At 42.2% G+C, this 22,203-nt stretch overlaps 1 protein-coding gene across 4 annotated transcripts in view; it reads left to right on the top strand.

Annotated features, from left to right (window-relative positions):
- Window positions 1-63: 63 nt before the first annotated feature.
- LOC125452287 (CSC1-like protein 2) overlaps window positions 64-22,203 on the top strand; it is a 215,780-nt gene continuing 193,640 nt past the window's right edge. For 3 of the 4 annotated variants that reach the window (XM_048530518.2, XM_048530519.2, XM_048530515.2), the window contains exon 1: window positions 113-362. The gene's annotated coding sequence lies outside the window, so the exon portion shown is untranslated. Of the gene's footprint in view, window positions 363-22,203 lie in introns of all 4 variants that reach the window. The other variant, XM_048530516.2, reaches the window with a different exon arrangement.

Genomic DNA, 22,203 nt, shown 5'->3' with positions numbered 1-22,203 from the left:
TCTAACCTGGGCTCAGGCGGGGCTTGGCGTCACCATGCGAGGTCTCCTCCCTTTAGCGGCCGTCAATGGCGAGGGTGATGCTAACGCGAGGTTTCCGCCTCGTGACCGTCATTCCCTCCTCCCCTCTGGTCGATGGTGTGGTGAGTCTGACGGTTTTCTTTCTCCTGACCGGCAGCGACGCTTGTTTACCAGCTGCTTCGGAATTGAAAACTGGCAGTGGGTTTTGTTTCTTGTTTTGCTGGGGTAAAGTATTTAAAAAGCAAGTTTAATTCTGGGTGACCCTTTACATGGATCTGGGGTTTTAGGAGCGAGCGAAGTGAGGGCGGAGGTTGGTCGGTTGCTAAGGCTCGAGCTGTGTGCAGGTAAGGATTGGGCCCACCCCCTCCCATTGCAGGTTATCCTGCATTGGGCTTGTGGGAAAAGCCCCGGGCTCTAATTGAATGCAATGTGAAGCGACTTAAGTGGCACGCAGGCTCTCTCTGCGGTAATAGATGTTTTATTTCCCTAATTTGTGGAGTGATATGGATAGGTGGAGGGCGGGTAGTCGCTTTATTCTGTAGGAGAAAAAAATAGGAGCAGCTACTGATCTGATATGGTTCCTATCACCACCACCCCCCCCCAACGTTTAAACAATGAAAACCCGTTTTAAAACTTACTGTTTGCAATTGCAATTAACGACGTTTCCATTTAAAGGAATCCAAAACGTTAGCCATTTACGTGGTTTTCTTTAGTATTTATTTAAACGCTATAATTGGCCTCAACACGTTGTCACATCAGATATCTTTCATGCAATGTAAACGAGAGTAAAAGGGTGCTATTAATCATTTCGCAGTAATTGTCGGTTTTTAAAATCTGAAGGTATTTTGAGGTCGAAAACATCCTGCCTGAATGCTGGGGAGGAGAGAATTGAGTGCTTATTTGTTCCGAGGGGGGGGTGTCTCTGCTCACCACTGGTACCGGCCTTTGCTTTCGAAGCGGTGCATTCAAATCTTCGCAAAATGTGGAGAGTGTCATTTCGATTGTTCGAGACGTGTGATACCGTAAAGGTAAATATTAATTTACACGCATCGTGTTTGGCATCTTGTTCGTTTAGCGATTTTTGTTTTTTGTCCATTATCTCTTTGAAAAAAGCCGAAACTGGAAAAGCGCGGCCCGAAACGTTGACTTTTCTGCCCCTCTGATGCTGTCTGACCTGAGCTTTTCCAGCCCCGCACCTCGCATCTGCAGTCCTTCATGTCTCTCTGTATTAGCCAAATGTTTGCGCGGACTCATCTTGCTCTAGGGTTGTACTTATCGCTGATCGTACAATGTGGACAGTGGACGAAAAACTCGAAATCCAAATTAAAAATGAATGTATACGAGGAGTCAATAACAACTCGATTATAATCTACAGGGAAGTGCCGGTAGTAGGAAAGGTTCTTTGAAGCAGCCCTATTAAGCTTTGGTTTTGAGCACTTTTAGTCTCTACCAAATTATTTCAGTTTTCTCCTGTTTCTTCTCTTTGCGTGGTGCCCTTTTTCAAGCAGTTGTCTCAGACTAATGTAACAGCTTTAAATCCAAAGTCCATATAAATGAACTTTAAATTTTCAAAGGTGCCTCAGATGCCTTTATCAAACTTTATCATAATAGGGGGAAGTGAGACCAAATGAATGGAATATGTAAATACATTCCTCTCTGTCAATGATGAGTAACCCCCCCCACCCCCTCTCTGTCATCAAACAAGCCTCATTAACATCCTCAGCAAATGGATTAACTGCTTTCACTAACTTTCCCCCTCCACAACCCCGACCCTTGTGATCTCCTCCCATAATCTTTAAACGTTGCTCCTCAGTCGTCCTCCTTTAGTTGCCTGGCCATTCAACAACTTTTCACTCCCTCATGATCCCTGATATCTCATTCCTGCCTCTAAACCTACCCCATCCAGGCCACCCACCCTTCAATTGGACAGGCTGTGGCTGGGAAACTGAGTCAAACTGTTGATGGCTCTTGAGGATTTCCACTGAAGCATACAAAAACTTTAGTGATGTGTGTAGAGGAAGGTAAAGTCATCAGTAAGTGGCCATTACGTTTTTAGAATTATAATGAAAGAGATTAGCTGAACTCTCTTTATTGAAGTATATTCGCATGGACTGATTGTTAAATGTAATGTAAGGCAGAAATCAGTATGAGAGAGAAGTGAGTAAATATTTGAACCAAAGGGAGATGCAAAATCTTTGCAACAGAATAGGATTGGTGTGGCAGAGACATGATGTAAACATGATAGGTTATATCACCTCTTTCTAATTTGTAAATCTTGATGGTTTATGGTCCAATCCCAAGGCTGCAATAATGAAAGCAGAAATCAAATTTGTTCTCATATGATCTTGTACAGGCCTGATTCTGAATGAGCAGAACAGTACCTTGAGTCATGTTTTCCCTTTGGATGTGGACTTTGTATAAAATGTACAAGAGCTTTGTTATACATGTTTAATTTATTTAAAGTAGTGGTATCCTATTTAACACTCTGTTTTCTAGAGTTTTGCTTGACATGTTGCTTAATGTTTAAGTACACCTGTTCAAATACACCTGTTCAAATATGCGTTTTCATATGAAAACTATTTTAACAATGATAATTTCAGTTTAAAACTTGAGTTTTTAAATGAATCCGTGCCACAGTATATTTGAATGCTAAAAGATGGAAAGGTATGAAAGGAAATTGAAAGACCATAGATGTTGGAAGCCAGGGCCCATAAGCACCCTAGAGAAAAGATCTTTGCTATTCACCTTATGCCCCTTATGATTTTATAAACCTCCATAAAAAGGTCACCCTTCAATTTGCAGTCAAGATCTATATCTTATGCCAATGACCCGCAATCAGGTAATCTCCTTAGCCAATAACACGTGGAGCCAGACAAGCACGACTGTTCAGAAAGTATCTGAGGAGCAGGAAAGTCAGTGTTTCAGGCTGAAACTCCTTGCCAGGGCTGGGGAGGAGGAGGAGAGCCCTGAAATGGAAGGAGGGTTGGGGCTCAGGAAAGGTAGGTGGGATGCCGATATGCACATGCAGCTAAATGATTATAATGATTGGGCAGTCGGAAGGGTAGAGGAGATAGGTGAGTAGGGAGTTTGATAGGCCAGGCACATGGGAATATGCTTGGGGTGGAGGGATTTTGAAGCTGGCGGTCAATATTCAGGCCCTTGGGCTGTAAACTCCCAAGGCAAAACATCTGGTGCTGTCCTTCCGGTTTACGTTTGGCCTAACTCTGACACTGGAGGAGGCCGAGGATGGGCATGTCATCGTGGGAGTGGGAGGGGGAAATTAACATGGATGGAAACTAAAGATAGTTGTTGGCCCATATTTCCCACCTCGCACCCCTGATGACATGTCCAGCCTTGGCCCAAGGGCCTGAGTAGTGACTTTGCCAGCTTCAAAATCCCTCAACCTCAAGTGTTTCCCCATGTGCCTGACCTGTCCATCTTACCCCTCACCTATCCACTCCATCCTTCCCACAAACTAATCATTATAATCTCTTAGCTGTATCTACCTATCGCATTCCCACTTACCCCAGCCCCAAGACCTCCCTCTATTTCTGGGTGCTCCTTTTTCTGTTTTGGTCTGAAACGTTGACTTTCCTGCTCCTTGGAGGCTTTCTGAACAGTTGCTTGTCTGGGTCTATGTGTTATTGGCTATGTGAGGAGATTACCTGATTGTGGCTTATTGGCAACCTAGACCTACTATCTTACGCAAGTTGAGTAGTGACCTTTTTATGGAGATATATAGAATCACTAGGGGCATAAAGTGAATATCAAAGGTCTTTTCTCTAGGATGGGGCAGTTCAAAACTAGAACACATTCCTTTCTAAGGTAAAAAGAGAACTCTTCCAGAGAATGGTTTGGTTTGTATGTGGAATGAACTGCCAGAGAAAGTGTTAGATGCAAGTACAGAGACAACATTTGAAAGACATTCTGGATAGGCCATGAATAGGGAAGGGTTTAGAGGGGCATAGGCCAAACGCAGGCAAGTGGGACCAGTTTAGTTTATGAAACTTGGTTGGTGTGTACAAGTTGGACCGAAGGGTCTATTTTCATGCTGTGACTATAATTGCATATAATCTGAAAGGAATTGCAATGGTGCTTAATCTACCATCCAGGAAACTACAGCATCAGATTTTAGCTTAGGGCTTCACAAAAGATGGGTTGTCACTCCACTTGGGGCCAACAGGGGAGACCTTGGAGTCTGAATGGAAATGGGACTGGCTTCGGAGTGTTAGGGAAACCCTCAACACTCAATTTTTTTGGTAGGTGTGACGTAATGGATTACTGACTAAGGCCCAATTAGTGCTACAAAAATCTGAAATATAATCATTTTCTTGGGAAACCCTGCCTTTCATCCAATCCCAACCCTGTGTTAAATTCTTGTTCTCATTCCTGCTGATCAAGAAATAAAACAACACCTAATGAACATTGCTTAAGGCACTCTCTCTGTCCCATCTCAAACACTTGGGCCAAATACATTTGGAGGCAATAAAATGGTGTCACACTGGGGTAAAAGTTTTCGGGGAAATACTTTTCTGAGTATCAGTATGAAATGACAAATCTGGATCACTGCTAATATCCGTTCCTCACGCCAGAGGGAGGCAGGAGGCATGTCAGTAGCCTACAGTGCTGCTATTATCCTCAAAGTTCAATTTCTGGTCAATACAGCAAACATCATGTATGAATTTTTCCCTTGGGGCCACTATCAAGCAAGTTTACTCAGTAAAACATAGGTGAAAAATAGAGTATGAGGTGATTTTCACAATGGGCACTAAATGGTGAGAACTTATCATTTTCTTCAGGTATAAAATTGCATTTGGGGAGGACAGAACTTTAAAACTGTATTTTACTGGAGCTGAAATAAGGATATGGTGGAACATGTGATTTTATGTTGTGAGCAGCTGCTTTGAGCAGTTGGGATGCAGTTAGTGAAATAATTGTGTAGATGTTCTTTTATTCACATTGTAAAGGAACAGGTACTTGTACTGACCAAAGGGGAACAGTTTTATTTCCAAGACCAGATTCATGAATGAACAGTTCCTGTCCTTTCCCAGTGTATATTCCCTCTGATTGTTAAAATGCATTTTAACGAAATGTAACTGACCAGATGCCATGGATATTGTTTGTGGAGATTTGTTGATGGTACCTGCTTCCAATATGACATACAACTTTTGCTACTGTATCATCATAAGTAGATGGTATAGCTAAATTTGGCCTCCCTTGTAACTTTATTACAGATGGGAAATACATAGCCAGTTGAGCTTGTTTTGCAATTGAGTGACATTGTGACAGATCTGTAATCTAATGCCATGAGCTCCCCTTTGCCCCTTTTATCTCTTTTTTTTCTGAAAAGTCTGTTGCATAATTGCAGACTTAGCATCTGCAGTTTTCACTGGAGTCAATAACAGTGTGGAGCTGGAAGAGCAGAGCAGGCCAGGCAGCATCAGTGGAGCAGGGAAGTTGACGTTTTGGGTCGGGACCCTTTTTCTGAAGAGGAGTCCTGAACTGAAACGTCAACTTTCCTGCTCCTCTGCCTGGCCTGCTATGTTCCTCCAGCTCCACACTTATCTTTTGCGCAATTGCAAACTTATGTAATAAAGTAATTTCAGTAATTTGGATTTTGGATGTTGTATAGTTAAGCAATTTTTCAGTTAAACATGAAATCTGTTTTTATACAACAAGATTCCAGACATCAGAAGAATTTATTTTTAAATGACGTTGGAGGTGTTTTGGCCTGGGCACTTTGTAAACTTCCTAATTTTTTTTCAAAATGCTGTGTAGTTGAGATACGGTTCACCATATAAAAATACCAGCATCTTTATCGCTCCCTGTGACAACAGTAGAATTTCACCCTCTAACTTCTGATATGGATTTGAAGCTGCAATTTTTTAACTGAGGCAAATGTGCCACAAGCTGAGCCATGTTGACCCCTCCACCCACTGCATCCCAAAACCAGTCTAACCTGTCTCTGCCTCCCTAACCTGTTCTTCCTCTCACCCATCCTTTCCTCCCACCCCAAGCCGCACCTCCATCTCCTACCTACTAACCTCATCCCACCTCCTTGACCTGTCTGTCTTCCCTGGATTGACCTATCCCCTCCCTACCTCCCCACCTATACTCTCCTCTCCACCCATCTTCTTTTCTCTCCATCTTCGGTCCGCCTCCCCCTCTCTCCCTATTTATTCCAGAACCCTCTCCCCATCCCCCTCTCTGATGAAGGGTCTAGGCCCGAAACGTCAGCTTTTGTGCTCCTGAGATGCTGCTGGGCCTGCTGTGTTCATCCAGCCTCACGTTTCGTTATCTTGGATTCTCCAGCATCTGCAGTTCCCATTATCATTGATACTATTGTTCACTCTGAGGGGTCTGGAACAGCAGAAGACCATTGATTCTGAGAATGCTGCCAGTACCAGCTCACTGCTGTTCCTTGTGTGGGTTTGCTTATTCAGACTCGAGCTTCCTTTTTATGATGCACTGAAAGTGGACAAATGCTTTGTATTCACTGTAATTTATCACTAGCCTGCTGTCTGGACTGTATTAGCTTAATACTTTGTTCTTTGCTTAATAAATTGATACACGGAGTAAATATTTTGTTCTCACTTTGTACCTAACAAACACAGTACCATGCTATATAACAGTGTATTGTTCAGTTGTTTTGTGAGAAGTGAAAATTCCAATGTGTGAAAGCTGCAAATGATCTTTGAAATAACTGCCCTTTTGACTTTCTCTAGTTAAATTGGCCATTGGTGTTAACCCAACCACTGATGTTCTGAGTGTCAGTTAGCCCACTTGGCTGGATTTGCAAGGCTGAGTGGCACCAAGAGTGTAGGATCAACTTCATACTGGCTGAGGTCAGAATGGAAGTCTCACCTTCTCAATCTCTTCCCTTGTCTGAGGTGTGGTGACCCTCGGTTTGAATTCAACATCAGCCATCTCTTTGAATGGGGCTGCCTTTTTAATTGTTCATTCACTTGAGTCTTCAAACATAATAACTAGCCTAATCAGTGCTGGGTACTTTTGCTTTTAATGTTCTTTAATTGGATAACCTCACCTTGTTTCTCTCGTACGTACCACCTCTTTTAAAATATTCATTTCTACTTGATTCCAGGTTGCTGAAAACAAATGCTGGAGATCTGTGGGTCAGACAGCATCTCTGGAGAGAGCAAGCTAATGTGTCTAGTCTGGATGAACTTCAGGGCTGAAGTGTGGAGAAGGCAGCATTTATGCAATAGTTTAGGTGGGGGGTAGTGGGCACAGGGTGCTAGTGGAGAAAAGATTGTTAATAGTTCAGATGAAGGGATCAGAATGTGAACATGGCAGGAAAATGGTGTCTCTCCTACCAGACTTGAAAGCACAGTAATTGGGATGGTGGAGGAGAGAACATAAGCTGGAAGAAATGGTTCATGATCTGAAGGTGCTAAACTCCATATTTAGTTCAGAAGACTGGGAAGTGCCTAGTCTGAAGATGAGATGCTTTTCCTCCTGTTTGTGCTGTGATTCGCTGGAACACTGCAGCATGCGGAGGACTGACAAGCGGGCATGCCAGTAGGACACTTAAAATGACCAGCTACAGGAAGGTTGGGATACTGTTTGCGCACAGACAGGTGTTCCACAAAATGGTTACCCAGTCTACATTTACTTTCTCCATTGTAGAGTAGGCCACATTGTGTGCAGCAAATACGATAGTTAGTTCTAGTTAGGGCTTATTTGGAATACTGTCCAATTTTGGGCCCCACACCTCAGGAAGGACATACTGGCACTAAAGCATGTCCAGTGGAGATTCACATGGATGATCCCTAGAATGATAGGCCTAACGTATGATGAATGGCGGAGGATCCTGGGATTGTATTCATTAGAGTTTAGAAGGTTGAGGGGAGATCTGAGAAACATACAAGATAATGCACGGCTTAGAAAGGGTGGACGGTGGGAGGTTGTTTCCATTAGGCAGGGAGACTAGGACCCGTGGGCACAGCCTTAGAATTGGAGGGGGTAAATTTAAAACGGAAATGAGGAGACATTTCTTCAGCCAGAGAGTGGTGGGCCTGCAGAATTCATAGCGAGTTTTGAGAAGATTTGTAGCTCATGTTGAGGTTCTGGATGTAAGTTTGCTCGCTGAGCTGGAAGGTTTGTTTTCAGACGTTTTGTCACCATTCTAGGTAACATCAGTGAGCCTCCAGTGAAGCTCTGGTGTTATGTTCCACTTTCTATTTGTGTTTAGGTTTCCTTGGGTTGGTAATGTCATTTCCTGTGTTGGTAATGTCATATCCTCTCTCTTTCTCGGGTGGTAGATTGACTTGGAGCCCATGTGTTTGTTGGAGTTCCGGTTGGAATGCCATGCTTCTCGGAATTCTCGTGCAAATCTCTGTTTGGCTTGTCCTAGGATGGATGTGTTGTCCCAATCAAAGTGGTGTCCTTCCTCATCTGTATGTAAGGATACGAGTGATAGTGGGTCATGTCTTTTTGTGACTAGTTGATGTTCGTGTGTCCTAGTGGCTAGCTTTCTGCCTGTTTGCCCAATGTAGTGTTTGTCACAGTTCTTGCAAGGTATTTTGTAAACGACGCTTGTTTTGCTTGTCTGTATAGGGTCTTTTAAGTTCATTAGCTGCTGTTTTAGTGTGTTGGTGGGCTTGTGGGCTACCCTGATGCCAAGAGGTCTGAGTAGTCTGGCAGTCATTTCCAAGATCCCTTTGGAGGGGAAGAGTGTTTATGGTTTCTGGGCACGTTTTGTCTGTTTGGATTTGTTGCTGAGAAATCGGCAGACTGTTCATTGGGTACCTGTTCTTTGAATATGCTGTAGAGGTGATTTTCTTCTGTTTGTAGTTCCTCTGTGCTGCAGTGTGTGGTGGCTCGTTGGAATAATGTTCTAATGCAGCTTCGTTTGTGGCTGTTGGGATGGTTGCTCCTGTAGTTTAGTATTTGGTCCGTATGTGTTGTTTTCCTGTAGACGCTGGTTTGAAGTTCCCCATTGGCTGTTCGCTCTACTGTGACATCTAGGAATGGCAGTTTGTTGTTGCTTTCCTCCTCTTTTGTGAATGTTATGCCAGTAAGGGCATTATTGATGGTCTTGAAGGTTTCCTCTAATTTTTTGTTTTGTTTAGTGATGACAAAGGTGTCATCCACGTAGCAGACAGTTTGGGTTGGATGATCGGCAGAGCTGTTTGTTCGAGTCTCTGCATTACTGCCTCTGCTAAGAACCCTGATATCAGAGATCCCATGGGTGTTCCGTTGGTTTGTCTGTAGGTTTTGTTATTGAAAGTGAAGTAGAATTCATTGCCACGGAAACGCAGTGGAGGCCGGGATGTTAAATGTCTTCAAGGCAGAGATTGATAATTTCTTGATCTCAAGGAATTAAGGGCTACGGGGAGAGTGCGGGTAAGTGGAGTTGAAATGCCCATCAGCCGTGATTAAATGGCGGAGTGGACTCAATGGGCCGAATGGCCTTATTTCCACTCCTATGTCTTATGGTCTAATACGTAAGATTGGAGGAGGTACAGCTGAAATGCTGCTTCACCCAGAAAGACTATTTACATAAGAACGTAAGAACTAGGAGCAGGAGTAGGCCGTCTGGCCCCTTGAGCCTGCCCTGCCATTTAATAAGATCATGGTGGATCTTTGAGACTCAGCTCCACCTACCTGCCCACTCACCATAATCCTTGATTCCTTTACTGTTCAAAAAATTATCTAGCCTTGCCTTAACATTCAGCAAGGTAGCTTCAAGCACTTCACTGGGCAGGGAATTTCACAGATTCACAACCCTTCGGGTGAAGAAGTTCCTTCTGACCTCAGTCCTACATCTGCTTCCCTTTGTTTTGAGGCAATACCCTCTAGTCCTAGTTTCACTTGGAAACAGCCTCCCTGCCTCCACCTTATCTATTCCCTTCATAATCTTGTTTCCAGAAGATCTCCCCTCATTCTTCTGAATTCCAATGAGTATAATCCCAGTCTCTTCTCATAATCCAACCCTCTCCACTCTAGAATCAACTGAGTGAATCTCCTCTGTGCCCTCTTCAGAGCTAGTATATCTCTTCTCAACTGAGAAGACCAAAACTGCCTATTAGTACTCCAGGTGTGGCCTCACCAGGACCCTATACAGCTGCAGCATAGCCTCCCTGTTTCTAAACATCCCTCCAGCAATGGCAGACAAAATTCTAGGCCCTTGGTGAGCAGGGAAGAGATGAACAGGTGGGTATTGCATCTTCTGTGGTTACATGGGAAGGTGCTGTGGAGAAGGGATGTGGTGTTGATGGCTGTGGAACGGGCTAGGGTGTCCTGGAAGGAACAGTCCCTCTGAAATGCAGACATGGAGAGTGAGGCCTTTTTTTTCTCTGACTGAATTAATCAATATTTTCTTTGTATTTAGTCATACACTACCCCATTTCCATTTAGTTCTTGCTTGCCAGTTTACTGTGAATCAGTGGAAAGTGTTTTTCTCCTCAAGTCAGATTTGTGGGTTAAACTCCCACTGCCCAGACACGAGCACCAAATTAGATTGACACTTCAAGGACTGCTGAACTGCTGGCGGTGCTTTCTTTCAAATGAGTAAGATAAACAAGGATCTGTCTGTGCCTCAATTGAAAAGCAGAAAACACAGCAGATGCTAGAGAATCTCAGCAGGTCTGGCAGCGTCTGTGGACAGTAATTGGAGTTAACGTTGAGTCCAGTGTGAGGTTCTGAACTTCTGAAGAAGGGTTACTGGATCTGAAATGTTTGCTTTCTCTCAACAGATGTTGCCAAACCTGAGATTTTCCAGTAATTTGTTTTTGTTTCATTATTCCAAGCAGATCAGGAGAGTTAAAAAAATCACTTTTTTATTCCTCACCATCATGTAAAGATTACACTATCGTTAAATTCCTGTTTTTTCAGAGCTTATTGTGTTAGTTCAATGTAAGCAACGTAGCATTATCAGTGACTATATTTTGAAAATGCTGTATTCTTTTTATAGAATACTTTAGGAAATCTTGTGCCTGTGAAAGGCATTTTATTAAATTTCTTTAAATTGGTCCCTTCGTTAAACTTTCTACATTTGTGGCCATCTCAAGATATTTCTATCGCACATTATCTGTACTTCTGTGGTTTAGATCGTATACCAGTTCAGCCCCAGCCATAGTGTCTCTCAGGACTGATATACACCCCTCAACCTCTGTTCAGCAAGATTTCTGGAGAAAATGCTCTTTATTCAAGTCATCTACTGTTGCACTTTCAAACCTGCAATATCTTGAGTCTAGCATTCCATCTATCATTTCAACTTCTGTACCTCATTGATCAGCTCAGTCACCCACTCCATCAATGTCCTTGTATCATGTAAAGCCTTTGCCTGCAGGCCCACTGCTTTTTCCACTCCTCATAACTGTGTAAAACTGACTTCAGTTTGCAGTTTATGTAAGAGTAAGAGGTTCTTGGACTCCTTTGCCACAAAGATTGTACTCACTGTACAGCTGCCATTGCCGCTAACCCTGTTTTTTTCCAACTTTTTTCCAATGCCTTTCACTTTCTATTTTTATCTTCAATCTGCTGTCTGCATAATGTACCTCCTGAATTTTCTCAAACTGAAGATGTAGTTTCCTTCCTGGCTTTAATGTTGACTAACATTGTATTTTGTTCTCTTTCCCGGAGTATTGTCTTGACCCTTTCAAAGCTATTCCCAAATGCCCAAAAAACCTAGCCTGCAAGGTCAGACAAAGTACCAGAGGATATTCAGTCTACAAGTACCTTTTCATCTTTGTTGAGCACATTACGCCAAGTACATATCTACCTTTACAGTTGTAATTACAACAAATGCTATCTCATTGAACTCTCCTCTGACTTCAAGACAGGAACACTGAGAAGGGATGTCAGTGAGTTAAATACAAAATAAAAACCAAAAAGAACTGTTGTTTCTGACTTGCAGAATCTGCAATACAGGAGTGACCCTGATATGCACATGGGTCACAGTTATACCTGTTGCATCATGGGGTGCATCCTTTTGCAGCCCCGATCTACAGCTCTTTCTCCGAATACATTAATGTCATTGCTTCCCTCTCTCACCAGAATGGAAAATTTTGTTGGGTTTTTCTGTTTCCAAGTTCCACCCTGCCCTCACTTTTACCTGGTCTATCTCTGACTCTTCCTTTCCTCAACATCTCTTTCCATTTGAAGACAAAATTGCCTTTAATAGCCGCTATATGTCCACCAACTCCCACAGCTGTCTGGACAATACAACCTCGCACCCTGCTTCCTGTAAAGATTCCATTCTGTCTCCCAGTTCCTCCGTCTCTGTTGCATATGTTCTGATGAGGACAACTTTGACGTGGGAGCCTGTGAATCGTCCACTTTCCGCAACTGAGGATTCCCCTGCTTTGTTGGCAGGGCTGTCAACCATGCCTAGCCCATCTCCCGCACTTCTGCCCTCACCCCTCTCTCTCCCCTACCACGAAAGTGGTAGGGTTCCCCTTACCCTTAACAACCATCCAGCCAGTATCCACATCCAGAAGATCAGCTGCCATTTCCAACATCTTCAGTGAGATGTCACCCCCATACTCTAGTCTACTGCATTCACCCCTCTGTCTCCTCTACATGGGGGAAACAAAGTGTAGACTGAGCAACCACTTTGCAGATGCCTATGTTCTGCCTTGCAAAAATGACCCTGCGCTTCCAGTTGTCTGCCACTTGAACACACCACTCTATTCCCTGGTCAACATCTGTCTCAGGCTTGCTGCAGTGCTCCGGTGAAGCTCAGTGCAAGCTGGAAGAACGCCTAATTTTCCTCTTGGGGACCCTGCAGCCCCCTCGACCTGATATCAAGTTCAGTAATTTTAGGGCCTGAACTCGCCCATGTCTCTCCCCCAACCCCACGAGGCCTTTGTGTGCCAATTAACATTACCTGTTGTTTGCCACTAACACTCTCTCCATTGACAACTATTCACTCCTAGCCAGATCATTATCCACTCCTCTGTCCACTTGTTCTTTCTCTCTTTTTGAAGGCTCTATCTTCTACATATAAACCAAACATTTTCCTAGCTAACATCAGTACTGAGGAAGGTTCACTGGACCTGAAAGATTAACTGATTTTTCTTCAGAGATACTGCCAGACCTGCTGACCTTTTCCAGCAATTTCTGTTTTTGTTCGTGATTTATGGCATCAACAGTTTTGTTTTTTAAAAAAAATCTTGCGTTGGAAGATGGATATGGTTGCTCATTGACCATGTATGGCAACACTGACGTAATGTTTTCAGTTATGGAGACTGGGTGACTACTACTATTGTAAGTTTGTGTAAGTTGAGGTTAATATAAAAGCTAATGCAAGTTCTTTGGCAAGTAAAGTTAGGTATAAAGACACCTCAACACAAACATTTAATAATTTTGTAATTACTTTAATGTTTGAACACAGCCTGATCATTAAGCTCTCTTTTAAAACAAAATATATAAAAATTGATGTTTTGTAGCAAGTTAAACAGTAAACTTGTCCATTTGTGCAAGTATCTGCCTAGAATTATCTGGTGCTGAACTGTAATGTTTGCAGGTAGATCATTGCCCATGAGCTGAGTTTCCAAGCTTCTCAGCTCCATCACACTATCTACCAATGTCTGCTTCTGCTTTTCACTTCACCTACGCCACTGTCATCCTGCAGGTTATGATTTTTTGGAGAGTTGACTTGTCTCAATGGTCCCTCTAACAGCTATAGTTGATCTTGAAACTTCCCAGGCTTACTACCAGATTCTAACTAATGTTATTTGTCTCCCTTATTCAGAGTCTCAAAGTTTTTTTATGGAATTATTCCTTTCCCAGGTATTTGAGTTACCAATAAATGAATAATATAAACTACATGCTGTATTAAGGGAAATGTAAGTGCAATTCCATTGTGCATCACAGGAGTGTTATCAGACTAACGTATGTTGTCATGGTGCAGAACTAAAACTTGCAAGAACATATTAACAGAGTAGTGGGAAGTGGAGAGTTAGAAATTGGTAAATCAAGGGTTTAGGATCTTGAATCATAGACCAGCTACAGCATAGAATGAAACTATTATAGGCAGCACAGTCATTGGTATAGCAGTTAAAATCAGGGGCATCCTAGAGGCCAGAATTATATAATGCTTTGATATATGATTTTAAAGTCTGGCCTAGAATGCCTTCATGGGAATAAGGAGGCAAAATAGGTATCTTGTTAATGAAAAACTGTAAACTGGCAAGGTGTCATACTGCACCACTCCAACTGACAGCCAGCTGATGCTTTAAGTGGTTTTTATTCTCATTCCTCCAAGTTGTCTCATGATTTAAGAAAACAGATTTTTAAAAATTAGTAATAGCTTAAAATTGTTGAGTGATCATTGTACTCTGTTAAAGTTATGAACTGTTTAAAGTGAATGTAGCCATCATCTGTTTTTGGTTGATGTGATCAGTTGTATCTTCAGTCATGCTGAAATACAAAAACATGACACCTCATCAAGAGTAACTTTTTCTGCATTCAGCATTCCCATTCCAATGGGATTTATTGAAGATAGTTTTAATCCATAACTTGTGTAGTTGCATGCCCAGCCAGTTTCTGCACTGAGAACCCACAAACAGTAATGCAGTTAATGCTGACAAGGGTAAGAAGACGACTTGCTGCCTCGTGCCTTGAGATCATACGCATCTGCCTGAGAGGGTGACAGGTTTTCAATTTCATATTCCACCTGAAAGAGTAGTACGGCATTGCCTCAAGTGCCCTGGAGGGTGATGCTTGCCTCAGTAGTTATGGTTCTAGGGCGGGATTTGAATCCACCATCTTCTAACCTAGAGGTGAAAATGCTACGCACTGAGCTGCAACTTAAACATGATTTCTCTGACGCTGCAAATCGCTGATTTAGTACTGAACACAGTGACTTAACTGTTAGCCATGGCTCATTACCCATAATCTTCAGAGCGAGGAGATTTTGGGTTCAAGATCCACGGCACGTGCTTAAGCATGTAATTTAGTGATGTTCCAGTGCAATGCTGAGAAGGTATCTTCAGCTGCTTCATCAATGCCCTTCCCTACAACAGAAGGTCAAAAGTGGGAATGTTCACCAGTTGCACTGCTTGGTGTCGTTTAGAACTCTTCAGTTACTGAAGCAGTCCGTATTCAAATGTAACAAGATTTGGACAATATCCAGACTTGGTCTGACAAGGGGCAAGCAACATTTTCACCATGCAAATACTATTAATCCTTCATAAAAGACATTTTAACCACCACTTGACATTCAGTGAAGTTATTGTTACAGTATTGCCTACTGTCAACATCTTGGGGAGATTACCATTAAACAGAAGATTAACTGGACTTGCCACATAAACACAGTGGCTACAAGGGCCGATCAGAAGCTAGGAGTATTGTGCAAGTAAATTCCACCCCGACTTGCCAAAACTTGTGCACCATCAAGGCTCAAGTCAGGAGAGTGATAGAGTACTTGCTGTTTGCTTGGATGAATGCAACTCCAACAACATTCAAGAAGCTTGACACCATCCAGGACAAACCAGCCCACATCGGCAAGTATTCATTGCCACCACCCCACACTCTAACCAGCAATGTGTACTATCTACAAGATATACTGAGAAACTTAACTTAGGCAGCACTTCCAAGAATCACATCAACTTCGACATGGAAGAATATGGGGCTGGAGATATTGGAACACTACCAATTGCAAGACCATCTCCAGGCAACTCCTCATCCTGACTTGGAAATATTGCAGTTCCTTCACTGTCACTGGGTAAAAATGCTGGAATTTGCTCCCTTAGGGCATTGTGGGCCAACCAACAGCACGTGGACTACAGTGGCACAAGGCAGCTCACTACTGGTTTCTCAGGGGCAGCTGGGGACGAGTAGTAATTGCTGGCCAGGCAGTGGTGTCCATTTCCCATGAATGGATAAAAAGGGATACCTCCTGAGGTTCTGTTTATCCTCTTAAATGGATATAAAATGTCCAGCTTTTTTAATTTATGGATGTGGACATCACTCACTAGGCAAGCATTTTACTATCAATTTCTAGTTGGCATTGAGAAGGTGCTAGTAAGTTTCCTAATTGAAGCACAACTTTGAAAGTGGTGATTATTGTCAATCACCTGAGGAGATAGCAGACATGTTGAATAATTACTTTTGCCTCAGTATTTACCGTAGGAAAGGAGGATAGCTTGCTAGAAGTTCCAAGGAAATTAATTGTGGATCAGAGACAAGGACTGAATAAACTTTGCTTTATTTACATTGAGGAACTAATAGAATTGGAGAGTGATAAATCCCCAGACCTGAAGATTTGCAACTGATAATTTTAAAGTAGGGGAACACGTAAATGCCTTAACTATAATCTTTCAGGTTTCTGTTGAGTTGTCTGTCTGGATTAGAAAATTTCACATCACTCTGCTTTTTCAGAAGGGCTAAAGTACAGACCAGTTAACCCGTGGTGAAATTGTTGGTGTCTATAATCAGGGATGGGGTAACTAAACACTTCAAATGATCAACAAATCAAAGCAAGCCAACATGGATTCATGACAAGTAGGTCAAATCTGACAAACCTCATTGAATTTTTTTTTTGAAGAGGTGTCTAAGGTAGTTGGGAATGTTGCTGGCGTGAACTTCTTCCAGAAGGCATTTAATAAAGTCTTACATAAGACTTCTATCCGAGGCAGAAGCCCCTGGAATTGAGGACAAATTACTGACGAGGCTCAAATTCTGAGACAAGTGACACAATGGGGGCATAATTACTCAATTGGCAATGTGTGACCAGTGGTATCTTAAAAGGATCTGTTAGGATGTCACTTATTCACACTTATTAATGACTTGGATAACAGCACAGGAAGTCATAGGTCCAAATGTACTGATGTGAGAAGTTAGGGAAGAAACCCTGGGGCAGAAATATTTGTCAGGACTGGACAATGGCTAATGTTGTACCTTTTTCATTTGAGAGGGCTTTAAAGGAGAAGCCTAGGAACTATAGACCTGTAAACCTGACATTGACGGGAAGGAAGTTGTTGGTGTTCCTGAAAGATAAGATTTTACGTTTGGAGAGGCTGCTGCTGGATCAGGGACAGTCAGCATGATTTTGTGCAAGGGGAAGTCTTCCCTTCAAATTGATTTTAATTTTGAGGCTGTAACCAAAAAGATTGAGGGCAGAGCAGTAGATGTTTTACTAAAGTCCAAGTAAACAAACTTTTGATAAGATTGCACCTGGTAGGCTAATAAGTAAAGTTAGATCACATGGGAGTCAGGTTGAGCTTACCAATTAGATACAAAATTTGGCTTTACAGTAGGCTGGAGGGCGATTTTCAGACTGGAGTAAATGATGATACTGGGTCGAGTTATGGTGTTTACGCAAATGATTTGGATGAGCATATAGCAGGCCTGGACAGTAAGGGCATTATTATATTTAAGGGTTCAGTAAAGACTTACCAGGATGTTGCCAGGAATAGAAGGTTTGAATTATTATAAAGTAGGCTGAATAGACTAGGACTTCTCCCACTACAGCACGAGAGGTTGAGGGATGACCCAGTAGAGACTTTTAAAATCATAAGGAGCATAAATAAGGTGAAAAGCATAGGTTTTTTTCCCTAAGGTGAGAGAGTTCAAAACTAGGGGACATTTGTTTTAAGGTGAGAGGAGCAAGTTTTATAATGGACTACTTTATTACACAGTGGTTCATGTGGAGTGAACAGCCAGAAGAAATGGTGGATTCAGGTACAGTTACGGCATTTAAAACCCATTTGAGTAAGTATGTGAATAGGAAAGATTTGAAGAATATGGGCCAAGTAGGATTGGGTACGTGGTCAGAGTGGACTGAAAGTCAAGTAGACAAAATTGCAAATAACATAAGTGTGGAAAAATGTGAAATGGTTGATTTTGGTAAGAAGAACTAAGGAATAGTGTTTAAATGGAGAGAAACTGAAGATAGCTGCAACACAAAGGGGCTCTTGTGCATGAAACACAAAGCCAGTGCTAAGGTGCAGTAGGCAGTCATTAAGGCTAATGAAATGTTGGCCCTTATGTTGTGGGGATTGGAGTGAGAGAGTATGGAAGTGTTACTGTAGAGACCACATCTGGAGTAGTGAGCGGTTTTGGTTCCCTTTGTTTTTTAAGGATACCACTTCATTGGAGGCTGTTCCTAGAAGATTCACTGGTATGGAGGGATTATTTTGTGACAAAGGTTAAACACATTGGGACTCTATTCATCAGAATTTTAGAATGAAAGGTGATCTTATTCTTAGAGGGCTTGACAGTGTAAATGCAAGATGGTTCCCCTTATAGAGAGCCTACAACCACAAGACACTGTTCAGAACTAAGGAACACTAATTTAAGACTGAAATGTGGGGGAATTTCTGGAGGGTTGAATCTTTGGAAGTGAGGAAGGGCAGAAAGTGGATGTGTGTAAGATTTAGCCGTAAGTAAAACTTTGCATAATCTATTGGATAACCGTTATGCACTACTTGTTTCAATTTTTAGTGTTTTTATTAGATGGAAAAAGTTGGGATTATATCATAGATGTAATAAACAGAAAATGCTGGAAAGACATAACTGATCTGGCAACATCGAAGAAAAATTGAGTTAATATTTCAATTTGATCAAAACTTGTTAGTATGCTCCAAATATACTGAGATTTGATATACATTTATACCTCATTGTATAAATTTTAAATTTTGCTCCTGGGGATTATTTTCAGAATAGTTTAATGAGCTGCTATTTTCCTGCTACAGTTTGTAGCTAATGTGTCTGGAAGCCATCAGAAAGTTGGCTTAAGTGACAAGTGCAGTATCTCCAAAAAGCTGCAATTTATTATGGGTGTTAAATACAGTATGCTGTTCTGTATTTCAACAAACATACACATGTAATGAGAACTCCTCCAAGATAAAAAGGGAAGGAAAAATTGGTAATCATGCAGAAACTTAGCATGTTAGCAAATTGGAAGTATCTTTGATTTGTAATATTTTCCTTAAAGATCATGATGCCTTGACCACTGTCGCTCAGTAGCAGCAGTGTGTACTATCTGAGATGCACTGAGGTTTATCAAGATCCTCAGACAGCACCTTCCAAACCCACAACCACTTTCACCTGGAAGGACGAGGGCAGTTGGTATGTGTAACACCTCTACCTACATGTTCCCCTCCAAGCCACTCACCATCCTTAGTTGGGGGTAAAAATAATCGCTGTTCCTTCACTGTCACTGGATCGAAATGTGGGAATTCCCTCCCTGGTGGGCCTATTCAAGAAGGTAGCTCACCACCACCTTCTCAAGGACAGCCAGGGACAAGCAATAAATGCTAGCCAGCCAGTGACTCCAACACCCCACAGATTAATACATCTTTTTGAATTCCTGTGAACATAATCTGACTTCATGTTAGATATCTTGGATTTTAAGCAGTTGAGCTTAATCTGGATACTCCCTGATAAGGCATCAAGGTAACCTGTGGAAATGTTTGTGATGGGCCGAGTAGTGTAAAATGTTTCAGTGTACTTTGGGTACAAACCAGTTTTGCAGTCAACAGATTGTGAAATTGATGCTAAAGTTGGCACTGTAGGGTATAGTGATTGATGGTTGTTGTGATTACACAGCATGACTCTCAGCTTTTGTTAAAACAACAGCTTGAATTGCTTCACCTTTCCACCACCTACCTTATTTAAACTGTTCCTTCAGCTGTCCTGTTGAGTAATTGTTATTGCAATAAGGCAGTTATTTTGGGTTTATGCAGTCTCCTGTGAAACTATCTTTTGGTTATACAATTGTGTAGGAGACAGGAAATTGTAAGCTTGAAATGAATGGTTTGGCCATTTTCAGCATACTGCTGTGTCCCCATTAGAAACTAAGTGCAATCTAATTTTGATATGAGACCGTCCACCACAGGCATTGTATCAACCATAGCAGGAAGTAGAAAACTAAACCAAAAAGCACCAGGTCTGACTGCATCTGTGGGGAGAGAGTCAGCATTTCAGGTCAGGTCACCCCTCATCAGTTAGTAGTAGAACTTGTAACTCGTGAAAACTACTGGGCCTGAAACTTGACTCTACTTTCTCACCACAGTAGTTAATAATCTGTCAAAGTTGCCATCTGATTGTAAGCCTGTCAGGTTGCCGGCCAACTTGTCCTTATCAGATCTTGTGTACAAGAATGTCAAGAACCCCAATTTTAGCAAAGACAGTTAACAGCAGAGCATGGCTTTAAACCATTTGGAACTTCAGAAATATATAGTAGTAGCGCATGTTGTCCGAAGTCCAGTTGAGCCATTTGGCACTCCTCCAGAATCCTAATGCTGTATATCTGGCATTAGTTCACCATTAGCTGTAGCACAGGTGGTAACACTCTTGCTTACAAATCCAAAGATTTAGGTTAAAGTTCCATTCCAGGACACACACTTTTGATTTTAACTTCCCTCTTGGTTATGGGATTTGGGCATCATTGACAAGACTAGTGGAGGTGGGCTACCTTGAATTGCAGTAGTCCTTGGAGTGAGGGCTCTTAAAGGGGAATTAAAGGATTATGGCCTGGTAGTAGTGAAGGAGTGATGTAGTTCTAATATAAGATGGTATGCAACTTAAAGGAGAGCCTATAGGTGATGGTGATCCATGCATTGCCCTTGACCTTCTCGTTGTAGCAATCACTTTAGTCTCTCATGGGATGTGGGCATTGCTAACTGGCCTGCACTTATTGTCTGTCCCTAGTTGCCCTTCAGAAGGTGGTGATGAGCTGCTGCCTTGAACTATGGTAGTCCATTTGCTGTAGGTAACCCAGTTAAAACAGGGGTTCAGGATTTTGACCCAGTGACCATGAACAGTGATTATATTTCCAAGACAGGATGGTGAGTGACCTGGAGAGGAACTTGCAGGTAAGCAATATTCCCATGTATCTGGCCATGTCCTATGCAATGGATGGGGGTTATGGGTTTGAAAGGTGCTGTCTAAGGATCTTTGAATTTCTGTAGTGTGTGTTGTAGATAATACGTACTGCTCTTACTGATCATCAATAGTGGAGGGAGTGGATGCTTGTGGATGTAGTGCCAATCAAGTGGGCTGCTTTGTCCTGGATGTTGTCAAGTTTTGAATGTTTTGGAGTTGTACTTATTCAGGCAAGAAGACAGTATTCTATCACCCTTTTGACTTGTGCATTGTAGGTCGTGGACAGGCTTTTGGGAGTCAGGTGGGTTACTTGCTGCAGTATGCCTAGCTTCTAATCTGCTTTATAGCCACTGTATTCATGTAGTTAACTCAGTTGAGTTGATGGTCCATGTCCCCACCAGGATGTTGACAGTGGGGATTCATTGATGGTAATGACATTAAATGTCAAGGGGTGATGATTAAATTGTTTCTCATTGAGGATAATCATTACCTGGCTTTTGTGGCATAAATGTTACTCACCACTTGTCTGCCCAAAGGAAAGTGCTGTCAAAGGAGCCTTGGTGAGTTATGCTTTGAATCTTACAAATGGCTTCACTGAATTGGTGTTAACAGGAATTCATGTTTTTGGATGTGGTGGCAATTGAGCAGCTTCCTAGCTTAATTGCCGTTGGAGGCACAGGCTAGTGAAAAGTATTCCATCGCAGTTGTGACTTATGACCAGGTGTTGGAGTTAGGAGCTGTATCACCTGCAAAATTCATAGCCTCTAACATGTTTGTGTAACCACGATATTTATACGGCTGGTGTCATTCACTTTGTTTTTGGTAACAAGGTGGGGTGGAGGGGGTGGTGAGGTAGTGGACAAAAAAGCTGCAGTAGTCCCAGAGACTCATACTCCAGTCTGAGTCACATGTCTCGGGCTTCTACTGAACTAGTGTAGGCATTTACCTTGTGCTGTTGCCATCACTTTACACTGCAAACCAGCCATTCAGCCAACATATGGACACAGATGACTTGAGTATCTGCGGCTTCATAAGTGATATTGAACATTGCCTAATCATTTAACGTCCCCATTTCTGACCTTGTATGGAGGGACGGTCAATAAACTTAAGTCTGGTGTACAAATCTGGAACAGGAATAGGCCATTCAGCCCCTCCAATCTGCTCTGGCACTCCAGATTATGGCTAATTTGACTTTGGCTCCAAATCCACTTTCCTGTGTGCCCATGATAACTGTTGATTCTTGTTCATCAAGAATCTATCCACCTTTACCTTAGTATTCAATGGTGCAGTCAGAAAGTTAGTTGCACAGATTCATGACCCTTTAGAGGAAAAACACCTGAAATGGGAGAGTGCTAATCTTTAAATTCTCTCCCTCCTTCCTAGAAG

Source organism: Stegostoma tigrinum, chromosome 4, assembly GCF_030684315.1.
Source record: "Stegostoma tigrinum isolate sSteTig4 chromosome 4, sSteTig4.hap1, whole genome shotgun sequence".
Lineage (NCBI taxonomy): Eukaryota > Metazoa > Chordata > Chondrichthyes > Orectolobiformes > Stegostomatidae > Stegostoma > Stegostoma tigrinum.
Note: the sequence above shows the minus strand (reverse complement) of the source record. Positions and strands in the feature narration are given on the sequence as shown.